Source organism: Nilaparvata lugens, chromosome 11 (genome assembly GCF_014356525.2).
Source record: "Nilaparvata lugens isolate BPH chromosome 11, ASM1435652v1, whole genome shotgun sequence".
In the NCBI taxonomy this organism is placed as follows: domain Eukaryota; kingdom Metazoa; phylum Arthropoda; class Insecta; order Hemiptera; family Delphacidae; genus Nilaparvata; species Nilaparvata lugens.
The window spans coordinates 22,021,896-22,032,680 of NC_052514.1; positions in this window are offsets into that span (position 1 = coordinate 22,021,896).

Consider the following 10,785-nt stretch of genomic DNA (forward strand, 5'->3'; position numbering starts at 1 on the left):
ATTATCCATTTTCAGCAGGATGAAAATCTTGCCCAATTAATTACATCGTCTAGCCTCAACATACTGCGGCCAAATTCTCCTAATCACGCAACATGCTAATTCCCTCACAACGTATAGCCTACTCACTCTGTCTCTCCCCTTTTACATTCTCATTAAATCTCTCTCACACACATAGACTATATACACAAACTATGTTCCTCCATTATCATATCATTCTATATTCCCATTTTCCACTCCTCACCATATTATTATAAAAACTGTATTTTTATTTGTCTCCTTACAATTCTTCTCTCTATTGAGCATTGAACACATCGGTTGATTGTATATGTTGATATCAATTTAATCGATCATTTGGTCGGAACAGATTGAGCGCTCATTCACGTGCATTTGTTCCATAAATCCGTAATTCAGATAAAAAGCACTCCACAAAATAATAATTAGGGCTTCAAACCTAATTAGTAACTTAATTTACTAACTTGGTCGCAATTTTTTCAAATAATTCTCATTCACCCTCCTTGGAAATTCAGCTACACTTTTATGTTTATTTTTAAAAAAGCTAAGTTATTCAAAAATAGAGCTGGAAGAAAATAGAGGGATAATTTTTCGCGTGAGAACAAATTTTTGAACACTCAACGACAATCAGCTCAACTTTAGATTGGCGAGCTATTTCCCAAGGTACCAAATTAACTAATTAAAAAAAAATTCAATTACTATTTCCGTTGTCAATTTTTATGCAGTTTAACAGTGCATAGATTAAATTGTTTTCCATACAATTTTTATCTCATATATAGTACTTTCAATGAAATCAATAATAGATGTATATTTCACCATTTCCTGCTTTCCATCAATTGTTGAAGCAGCTTCAGTTTTGAGTGTGGAATACTCAAAACAGCAACAAGTGTCAACTTGTCGGTACTGCACCTTTAGCACAGGGGTTAGGGATGAGGATTTTCAATATTTTCAGCTCCTAACTAGTCTTAATGAAGCTGCAGAGTTGAAAATTGTGTTTCAGATGTTGTGTCCAAATTACATTGTTAAATTATCTATTGTTTTAAAACTAGCTATTTCACACTGAAGTTGCTATAACAATTGATGGAAAGCAGAGAATGGTGAAATAATATGAATCTATTATTGATTTCATTAATGTAGTATATATGACAGATGATTGTGATAATTGGAAATTTCAAGAGAGCAGAGTAAAATTGAATTGAAATATTTGTTTTTGTTGAAAGTGGGTGATTCGATTTTCGATGGTTTAGGTTCAATATTCCCCACTTACTAGCGTATACTAACGAAGTGACATCGTTGCTTATGGCAATGTGTGAAATAATTGGGCAGAGCGTGGATTTTTATGCGACAGTGAAGAACCATTAATTTTTTAAGAACAACTTTGGGTTTCGATGTATTTCAATAATTTCTAACAGACGATTCAATTGTTTCCACCTTCTTAATAATAATCATCAAGGCATGTTATTGATCAATTGGTCTTGCTTTTGAGTAGACAAGTTGGAGCTTAAAAAGTAAATGACTTGAGGTTGATTCCCACACAACAGTGATAGTGAACAGTGAAAATAAATTATCCCCATATGTTCTAATAGGATTATTCTAGCGTCTGGAGCAATCTGAAGCTGTTCGAATAACATCGATCCTGAACAGATCATTCAGTATCCTTTAGATTATGGTGATATGCTGAACAAAATCCAATCCACTAATCGTTGCCACGAAATATAGAAAGGAAAGAATTACACTTATTCAGTATTACATACGTCAAAGCTGTTTAATAGAGTGTTCTGCGAAAAGATAATTGAAAGAATACGGTTGTGTTATGTTTTTCATGCCGCATATAATGAGACAACATACTTACGTTCAAAAATTGATGTGTGTGTAACTGGCCTTACTGTCCAAACGTTGCCACGTCATCAAATGATAGTCATTCCATTCTGAATAAGCTTGAACCCTTCTTTATAATACAATTTGTACTATTGCTATAATGCAATTTGTACCCATTCACTTGCTTATTGATTTGAGAGAAAATCATCCAAAGTTGTCAATTTTTTTATTGCAGAATATGATTTTACATTATTGTATTTACCAGTAATTTTTTTTTTTAATTTTTGGGATGAAAAAAAGGAAAATAAAGGTGGTATTCCACCCTTAAAAAAAGAAAAATGCTCAGTTTTCATTATTTTCTCTGGCAAATATTATTTTTATATGGTACTGGATGTCAGTAAAAATATTATAAAAATCTCGAGATGAAAGTAGGGGTGGTTTTCACCCTTGAAAATTTTCAGTTTTTATTCTTGCAGGATATGATTTATAAATAATGTTAATTTATTAGTAAAAATATTGAATATAGAATAATAAATACCAGAAAATGAGTATAATATATATAACTTTCACCTCTAATTGCAATAAGGTTGGAAAATATCTGTCAATCCTCTCCCTTCTTAAAATAAATTGCATTGAAATCAGAGAGAAGTGGAACTGTTTGGTTTTCCATTTTATGTTTACTGTCTTAGTTCATTATAAAAAAACTGGCATGTGTTGGAGTAAGATAGAAGTTAAAATGGTAGATAGCTACAAAATAACAGAGCTCGGCAGTTCGCCAATACTGATTCCTGACCAAAACAAACCAGTAGGATGATCTTAGAGTGATGTAGAAGCATAGAGGGCTTGAAATCACACAATATCACAGCAAATGTAGTTGTTTTGTGTTTGCAAATTTGTGCTGCTACCTTTACTTCTGAAGAGTATCAACACTAAGGCTAGGCACACACCAGTTAGTCAAGAAAAGACTTCATCAGACACAATACTTCATATAGTTGCTTATGAAGACATATCTAATTGCAATGACTAATCAGTGTGTGTTGCATCATAAGCAACTATGTGAAGTATTGTGTCTGATCATGTCTTGTCCTGTTTTGACTGAATGGCCTAGCCTAGAAGTGCATTCAGAGTGTGAGACATCAAAGTGAACGGATCACAGTACTATGACGAGCTGCGCTCGTCAAAGTTTCCCCAGCCCAAAAAGAAACACAGCGAGTTCAGCTCTTCAAATTAAGCGAATGACAAAGTGAGCAACCTATCTACTACAAATTTAATGTAGGGAGTGAAATGTTCCTCTACACTCAACTGACGCTAGAGTCATACAGTATTTTTGCAATACTCTTCTAACAGGCACAAGCGCTCGTAACCCCAGTACCCAAGAGTTCTTCAACCCGCATTGACAACTCGATTATGGGAACTACTTCTCCGGGCCTTCCTTGGGAAGCTGATGAATAGAAAAAAGTTACAGCTAGCTAATAAGATGCTCATAGGTGGAGGTATGTGAGTTTTAAGGTTCCACTATCTAATATTAATTATAGGTTTGGCCGTACGTGCTGGCTGCATAGTAGGCTATATGTTGACCACACGCAACACTCCAATCACTTTTTGGCGATAGAGGAGCATTAACGTGAATTGAATACCGTGCTCCAAGCCAGCTGGACCGTAGTTCTATGCGGAAGACATTTCCATAGTGTGTTATGCAGTACAGTACTACCGTTTTTGCTATCACTCCTTTTTGGTTATTCACTGCGCAAATAATCTTAGATATAGATCTCGAATAGCTAGTTAAAAGTTTCTAAGAATCTTCATATTATTAATTGAGTTCTTGAAGGTATGAGTTTGATTGATTAGTTTATATTGAAAGGAAGTCAAAGAAGAAATAATGAGAAGACAAGTATTCAAGGTGTTGGTGAAAAAACTTGTAGGAAAATAAAATCAATGTAGCAAGAAAATGGAAGATAAGTAAATGCTTTTGGCTGGAGTAAGATTAATAACTGAGGGATTCAAGAAGCCCGGAACTTCCGAGATTTGGGATGATGAGTTCGTATTTGTTTCAAATTCAGATGAATAGGCTTAACAAAAATAAAAATGTTAATGAGCTGAGAACATTATAGAAAGTTTAGATATTGAATTATTAACTTAAAAATCCGTTTCTCAAATTGAATTCGTCGTTAGAATACTACTATTGAGCTCAAGTGTTTGAGTTCATCATCCTTAAAGGGAAAAAATTATTGCATCCCAACTCCACAACTGGAAATAACAGCTAAACGATTCTCAGCGAGGGATTATTTATCACAATGATGATTATTATTATCTTTTCTCTAATTGGACGATAGAAATTATCAATCAATAACGTTTCATCAAGAGTTATATTAATGAAAGAACTTGAACTCCTATTCCAATATTCTTCAATTTATCGATTGCCAAATTTTACTTGCCAAAAGTCCATTCCAGTGAGAGAAACTTCAATCTCAAAAAACTATCTCTTTTCACAGCATCATACTAGTCAGAGTAAAAATGAAGAGTATAGATGGTCAGAGTATAGAATAAAAATAAAATGTATAAAAACTCGAGTTGGATCCCAATCAAACAAACCTGAAGTCTCAATCTATACAATAATTAAAATTATAATTCTACTCCTCCGCTTTCTAAAGCTATATTATATTACATTTTTCAGCTATCATTTCTCCTATTTTTTCCTATAACTCTACAGTCCATTGTATGCTTTGACCTCCTCCACAACATTCCTGCAAGCATTTCTATCCTCTATGAATCCTCTCCATCCTCTATAACCCATCCTTATCAAATCATCCCTTATCTCATCTTCTCATCGTATTCTTGGACTCCCTTATTTCTTCTATTACTTTATCTTTCATATCTTTCTTTCGATTATCATTCACTGCATCTATTACTTTTCAATTTTGTACTTAATCGTTCACATTAATCGTATATTTTATCTCAATCAATTTTTTCTGCTAGCAAAAGTCAAACCTGTGACAAGAGTCAAACCTCGCTAACAAGAATCATACCTTGCAGAAAGTCAACAATAAGACAAACTGCTCTCTGCTCTCATTTCTGATCAAGATGGTCGAGCCCGATTAAAATCAAAGTTGAACGTGAATGGCTCACTCGACGCTGCCAAAAAGCGTGAAGGCCACTACACACGTTTTGTGTCGTTTGGTGACATGTGCAGTCATAAAACGCATGCTAATTGGACGTCGTTCGCGGTGGTCAGAGTCCGAAAAGTGTTGGCAAATCCAACACTCCAAGAGAGCAGAGTAGTGGATTTCACTTGAAACTGTCAGTATTGGTTGAGCGAGAATCACTTATCTTATCTATGGGGAATACTGACATCTGTCAGACACACATCAGTCTGTCAGCATTGGTTGAATGGGAAACATTGATGCGATTCATGAGGAATACTGACAGATTGAAGTGAATCTCACTAGAGAACAGAGGCGTCTTTGACCAACTTGCTAAGCTGAGCTGAACGAAACCGACAGAACTGCTCTCTGGTACTCGTGGTTAAATAATAGATAATGATAAACTCTATTCACCTTGCATTCCTTGTAGAAAGGTGTGATATATGACCGCTGTCGGTTTATCTACACTACCATACGTCGCAATGATCGCTAAGCAGATATAATCTTACTTTCAAATGTAAAAAACTGTACAAATCTGTTTCAAACTGTAACAGAATAAGTACTTGTTTTAGAATGGAATTACTGGAATCATAAAAACAGAACTCAGCGGCGCGGATCTCTTTGAATTTTTGTGGAGAGGGAGCCAAAGTCAAAGTCCAATCATGAGTCCTGATGAACGAGGGGGAGGGGCTTTTTGTTGTGAGAAAAAGTTTATTTCTTTATGCTTAAGAACTGCTCGCTCTTAGAATCTGAGAATATCAAAAATCATATTCAATAAGCCAATTAGAAATAAGAGTATTTTGAAAAAATAGTGCCATTCGTCAATTTTCAGATGAGATCATTCTCATCTGCCACTAAGTTCAAATCCAATTTCTTCGTATTTTGCTTATAAAAGTTAATGTCACTCAAGTAATTGAGTATCCATTGTCCCTTCCAGATAAAAATCTTCATTTGTATGATGTAATTTGAAAAAATATATTCAGTATTTTTCCGCTTTGATTTAAGCTTCCTTGATAAGACCATTGAGGGGATAACATATACATGCATTGTCCCATGAGTGATTATTGAGAGGAAGGAAGGAAGTGGGGAGCTCCTCAGATCTATCATATTATTTAAAACTATCTTGCATTTAAAAGTGGATGTCCATAGCCAGACAAAACTTATAATATTGTTTTACTTTCTCTGCCATAACCTAAAAGGTGATGTTCAATTATGTTTTGAAGGTAAAATGAAAGGTTTTAGATGACAAAATGTTGATACTATTCTAAATGTTTTGATAATTTTAGATAATAAACACAAGTAACGGAAAGTTGAAATACTGGACAATTTGAAATTCCATACAAAATGAATGACAGCCAAAAGCCAAAAAAGTATCTTGGCCCCTTTCCTCAAAGTCGGCGCCACTGCAAGACTGTGTAGGTTGATTATTTCTGTGTTATTTAGGTGAAATTTCTATCTCTTCAAAACATCGATATGATGGATGAAAACGTATGTGTGAAGTATGAAAAACTTCAATTGGCTTTGGAATACCAGAGACGCATGGTGTATGAACACACAAATTCTCAACACGCCTTAAATAGTAATAAGTATAATGATGACAGCTTCTCTTCAAATTCAAAATTATAGATCGGAGCCCACATTCCTGCCTATCATCAATGAAAATACTTCAAACAAACTTCTAAATTTACTTTTCAATTAATATTGAACAATTAATCCACATCATGTTGATGGAATAAGAAAGAGAAAGTTTGCTATCGTAATAGGATGAATGAAAAGATCGAATATTTTTGTGATATTGCTCTTTCCCAGTTATCAGTGGAAAAATAATGAAAAGCATAATTCTTACAACACTTTTAATCTCTTATCGAACGTGATTGTTGCTCCACCTCGCAATCTGCGTTCTCCTGAGAAGGAGACCAATCAGATAACAAGGCATGGAAAAATCTTATTGGTCGTGAAAAATGTAGGTTCCCACTGTAAATTATTGGATTATTATAAAGAAACATATCCTATTCTGTGTTCTCTTTCAGTCTTTCTGATTGTTAACAAGTAAAACAATATGATCAGAATTGGAACGTGGTCGAGAGAATCACGAACATTGTTTCTCGTGATGTGATCACGTGATTTCCAGATTCGAGGTATGTTAAGAAATAATACTTCAAATCAGTTTGTCCTTTCAGATAATTATTTCATCACAATATTTCAATGTGACGCCTCTAACTATAGTCTACATTCTTATATTTTATCCCAATATCCTAGCATTCCATTCTTTTTCTATGTATGACTAAGATAACCTTCGTATCCTTCAAGCTATCAACCCAAATACAGGCATTATAAGGACTTTAGTGTTGTGAAATGCTTTGAAAGAATCCTATCACTTGTCGGGGTTCTAATGGAATTCTCATTTCCAAAAGTGTTCTTGGGTGATAATAGAATGTCCGTCCAGTTCACCTTGACGTCCTGTACCATTATGGAAGGAACTCAATGGTTGAGTATTTTTAGGGAGGTACTTAACTATTGCCTCTAATCCTTCAGAGCGACACCTTGTAAGAGAAGTGATAGTTTATGTAAGTAGTGTCCCAGCTGTTCAATGAAGTATTTAATTGAAATTCCATAAATTCGACGAATCTTTATTAGTATGAGGTTGAATTTCGTGTGATAAGTGGTTTATCAGAGTGGTCAATTATCAAATTATTGCTAATATTATGTTACCGGTATAGTGTAATGCAGTATTGATAGCATGGTCATGTTCTGAGAGCTGACTTTCAGTAGCCGATCTAAATAGCTTCAACGTATACTTTACGAATACTTTTTATAAAGCAATAAAAATAATTAAGAACCAGCCAGCGCCTTTCTTGAGATAAATCAGTTTTTGAATCAGTCTTACTTGGAATCCGGTATGGAACTCATTCTACTACTGCTTTGAGAAAAATAGTCGTCCAGTTTTATTTTGCCTTGAATGTACTGAGTGTTAAGAGAATAGTCTTTAATCTTTTAATCTTCACAGTGTAAACCTATTTTCCTCTCACTTTACATTATATGTCATATTGCAATCAAGGCATGCTTGGAAGGTGTGTCCAAATGTATCCACAAATTCATAATAATAATGTATTAAGAACGTTATGGGCCGAACGCAGAATTTCTGAATGATCCTTAAAATTGAACTCAGCTGAGGATGATTCTCTTACTAGCAAGTCATTAGCCAATTGGTATAATTCTAGTGAGCTTGCTTTCCCTCCCTCCACCGCGTTTATGTCCACAAAGCTTTATTAGTGAAGAATAAAAAATAATGGAAACGCCCTAGTGATGCATATATTTTCTATTGGATCACAAATAACTTATAGGCTTGGAATGAAAAATTGATATCAAAGTCAATCCTTCAAGATTGAGTAAGAATAAATCCCAGGTCAATCGATGACAACCTTTCCAATAAATTTAATTGTTTCTAGATTGCAATGTGTCATGCATAGTTCGAACGTAAAATTCCATTCTCATACATTTCTTCTCACATTTGAAATCTGTCATTGCACTCTGGAAATACTATACAAGTTTCAAAACAGTTCGATATTGATTTATTTAGGTCAGAGTACTGGACATATCGATAGACAAGTTCATAATCGAAGTTCACGGTCTTTCAATGTTGATAGTGGGATGGAGAAAAAGAGATGTATCTGAAGTATGAGAGAACGAGATATATCGCAGGAAGGAGAGAAAAAGAGAGCAAGAGAGGAATCCAGCAGTGTTATTATGAAAGTGATCGAAGAACTTGCAGACAGATTAGATGGTAATCGAAGCCGGTTCTAGAGACCTATACAGGGATCAAGACTCAAGTCACACACTTGACCTTGCTGATCAAATCAGCTGATCACTTTCACCTTCTAAAGATCTTTGTCTTCCATCTTCCACTTGAACGATAATAAGAAGGATCTCTTTTCCTTCATTACAAATCTAATGTTGGGGGGGGGGGGTTTACAATTTCTTATTTCCTTTATAGTTGCTTGCTGCTTTCATGGTTCATTGATAGTTCAATTATTGTACATTGACTATTCTCAGTTGATCAGGAAATTTACTAATATTCACAGAATATTAGATTCAGAGAGACCACCTATTCGCTGGTCAGGAAGAATTCTTGTATAGCTTATTTGGTTATTCCTCTGTAGCCGATGTTGATGTCCTGTGTGCAGAAACCTTCCGAATATCTAAATAATAGCAATGAAACATATAATAGCAATGAAACATATAATAGCAATTGGATTTTCTTAAAATTAATTCAAATTAAAATTCATTTATTGCCTCTCAATAATAAACTAAAACAATCCATAGTATACATATAAAAAAATCACTTAAAATTACACAAAATATAATGTTAAATTTCTTAAAATCAATCGGCGTTACCAGCAAAACTTTATTGGTTTGTGTGCTGGCAAGGATTAACAAAACAGTTCGAAAATTAGGATTGTATATAGTACGGTACTTATTACTGTATCCAAACTTATCGTTTCAGTTTTTATACTTAGGAATGCGAAATGCTATGCAGAGTGAGTCATATGTCACTGTCAAATCTCAATAAGTTGGAGATCGTTGTAGATATAATACTGTAACTTTCAAGATAAGTTATTGATCAAATACTCTACCTTTTGACGTACAACTGGATTTCAACCCCTCGTAAGGGTGTGACTTAGGTAGACTTGCTACTCGAATATTTCAAATGTAAACACCCATTGTGTGGTTTCCTGAAGGTCTTTCTAAAACAAGAATGATGGCATCAATAAAAAATTCTATGATACTTATATCAAAATTGGCGGCTGCTTGAAACTTTTGTTTTTAAAGGAGTAACTAGTATAATGTCAATCTGCCGCTATTTCGGATACAAGTATTATAGAACTTTTCTATTGATATCATCTTTCTTGTTTTAAAAAGATCTTTAGAATGGTGTACCACACAATGGGTGTTTACATTTAAAATATTTGAGTTACAACCCCTAATTCACATCCTCATGAGGGGTTGAAATCCAGTTGTACGACAAAATGTAGAATCTTTGACCAATAACTTATCTTGAAAGTTACAGTATATCTACAACAGTCTCGAACTTATTAATAGCTTCTCATACATATGACTCACTCTGTATAACGAACAGTATATCAATGAGTATGATGACAATGAAAATGGAAAAAAATATTTATGTAAAAGGTGAAATACGTTTATTGATCCACTGAATTATTATTTTAATATTTCATTTTGTGAGTTACTACTTATATATGGGAACTGTACACAGCATTTTACAAGAACTGTTATAGGAACAATGTAATTTGAAGGTGTACGGAATTTGTATGTTGGAATAAAAGAGTTTTCGACTTTATTAATGTATATAATTAGTTTTTTTTTATATAAAGCTGTCTTACTGTTAAGTCTGGGAAATCTACAAATGATAATTGGCTGGGATAACGTCTTTATTTTTTTTCGAGCCGCTTTTATTATGGGTCTCTGTATTACACCTACAGTACTTTATTGAAGTGAGTGTCCCGAGCGCCACCCCAAACTCTTACTCCGTACTGGAATATACGAGAATCTCGCAGATTAAGCATTTATGCTATTTTAGACCATCATTAACATATTCAGATCACAAATACAGCTTAGTGTATGGAATCTTTTAATAATATGTTACATCTTTTTACGCATATTGTCAATATGTGTATTTCATCTAAGATGTTGATCTTATAACAGACCAAGATATTTTACCTCCTTAATACTTATCAAAGTTACAGTTCTCATCTACAACATCTTGGTTCAGCAGACAACTCTGATGGGCACAGTT